Genomic DNA, 2,520 nt, shown 5'->3' on the forward strand with positions numbered 1-2,520 from the left:
GTGGCCCTAATCTAATGCTTGGTGTCCTTATCAGGAGACATTAAGATGCAGACACACAGGGCAGAGATCACGTGGAGAAATGGAGGTGGCCGTCCACAAGCTAAGGAGAGAGGCCTCAGAGAAAACCAAACTTGCTGGCATTTTGATCTTGGGGTTCCAGCCTCCAGAACTGTAGGACAATGATTTTCTGTGGTATACGAGGCTCTAGTCTGTGGTATTTTGTTACAGCAGCCCTGGCAGGAATTCATCCCCTTAGAATATGTGTAAATAACAGAATAGTTCTGGAATTTGTGCCTCATTCTTGCTCAGGAACCATGCTAATCCTCTCTGTATCAATCTAATTTTAGCAGACGTGCTACCAAGGCTAGCCCTCAGCATGGATTTCTTAACCCCCTAATTTACCAAAGCTTTAAAACCTGAGCTTTCCTGGAGTTCGGGTCTTACGCCTTCTGTTGCCACATCCCAACGTTGCTGCCTGCTTGGCATTTGATGAGTGTGAGGAGACCCCGCATCACAGCATTTCTGAGCAGTTTCAGGGCCCTGCCCCCACGCGGTACAGCATGTTCATTCACTTTCATATTTAACATCACCATGAGTCCAAAAGCATCATCGAAAATTGAAACACTCTTAGAAATGGTGGCATGTGGGTGGGGAGGAACTGGGGACTGACTAAAGAGAGAAAGTTGGTCGAAACCTTTCTTTCACTGCTGTTGCAGGCAAAACGTTTCTCCGTCAAGAGAACGGCCATGTGTCTACAGAGCTCATTAAAATTCCGTGTTTGGGTGAAAATATTGAAGTAAAGTACTGCAGATGGCAGCATGGCATTACACATGATGATTCTGGAGCAAAGTCGCAGCGTCATTGTCCCACTTTCCTTTTTTTTTTTCCCTAGTGGGTAAGTTACTGGAACCTTTTAAAATATGATTATTTATGGTGAAAACTTGGACAGGCAATTATGCCTGTTTTTCAAGTTCACTTCCATGGCCTGCAACGGCAACGTACCAGTCAGCAACATCCCCTTGAAAAGCCTCCAGGCAAATACATTGTTATCTAGCTCCCCACTCGGAGAATCCCAAGGTTAGATTTCAACCTATTTTGAAATTAAACTTCAGAGATGTACCCAACCTTCTCTCAAGTTCCTAAAGATGTTTACCCAATGTTAACAAAGAAATAATTATTCTCAGAACCTAGGGCACCAACGCTATGTGAGAGCCGCCTCTTAGACTGACCCACACGTGCTGCTCTGTAACAGACATGCAGACATGCTTCAGTTTCCCCCCATTCATTTTTAACCAGAAAAAATGAGTGCTTTGGGAACTCCAGGGATGTCTGTTTTCAGCAAAATCTCTAAAACTCTAAACACCAGGTCAGCAAATGTATTCTCTTCAGGTTCAGGCAGTAAATCTTTCCAGCTCTTTGGGCCACATGGCCTCCATCACAACTCTGCCTTGTAGCCAAGGGCAGCCACAGGCAGTGTGTCTACCATCTGCTGTGGCCCTGTTCCTATAAAACTTTATTTATAAAAGCAGGCAGGCAGATTTGGCTCTAGGTAGCTTGCCAACGTCTGCTCTAAACCTGGGCTTGCGGATCCGCTGAGGAGGCCTCCCTGTGTTGTTTGAACTCTTGTGGACATTTTACCCTCCCTCCTGTTTTTTGTTTTTTTTGTCTTCTCACTTAAAGGCTGCTATGATTCACATGTATTTCAAGAATGACCTGTATCTTTTTTTTTTTTTGGAGGTAAAATGTTGAGCTTGACATTGGAGACATGTTCAATCACAGTGTTAGCCTGACTATGTTTCGTTCTTTCTCATTTCTTCCCATGAGGTCCATGTGGCCTGAGTTCCATCTTAGGAATAAGGGTTTGGATTTGGGACCGTGCTTGTTTTGAAACTGGCCCAGTAAGGATGAAGGTAATGGGGCAAATGCTATTCATGTCCCCTGAGGTAATGCGTGTGCCCAGTAGGTAGACAATCAGCTTCGGTAGCCATGTGACCATGTTATTTACCAATGTAAATAAACATGCTTATGAAGAGCGCCCTGGACATAACAAAATGCATTAAGCAATTTTCAAAAAGGTGATGTGTTTATTAATATGCTTATTAACAGTCCTTTATAGCTCAGTTGGTAAAGAATCTGCCTGCAAGGCAGGGGACCCCAGTTCTATTCCTGGGTGGGTAAGATTCACTGGAGAAGGGATAGGCTACCCACTCCAGTATTCTTGGGCTTCACTGGTAGCTTAGCTGATAAAGAATCCACCTGCAATGTGGGAGACCTGGGTTCAATCCTTGGGTTGGGAAGATCCCCTGGAGAAGGGAAAGGCCACCCACTCCAGAATTCTGGCCTGGAGAATTCCAAGGATTGTATAGTCCATGGGGTGGCAAAGAGTCAGACATGACTAGTGACTTTTACTTCCATTTTATCAACAGTCAGTTTCCACAGATGCTGAATCCACACGTCATTCACTCAAAGTCTAAACTCTGGTGGAAGATGGTCCAAATGCCGATAATGGTGATGAGTCTG

General features: G+C 44.6%; 1 non-coding gene across 1 annotated transcript; it reads right to left on the minus strand.

The window, feature by feature from the left end:
• Nucleotides 1-264: 264 nt before the first annotated feature.
• On the minus strand, nt 265-371 carry LOC112448287 (U6 spliceosomal RNA). Its single transcript, XR_003036658.1, has one exon. It is a non-coding gene; the product is annotated as a U6 spliceosomal RNA (small nuclear RNA).
• Between the last annotated feature and the right edge of the window lie 2,149 nt (nt 372-2,520).

This window comes from Bos taurus, chromosome 1, assembly GCF_002263795.3.
Source record: "Bos taurus isolate L1 Dominette 01449 registration number 42190680 breed Hereford chromosome 1, ARS-UCD2.0, whole genome shotgun sequence".
Classification (NCBI taxonomy): domain Eukaryota; kingdom Metazoa; phylum Chordata; class Mammalia; order Artiodactyla; family Bovidae; genus Bos; species Bos taurus.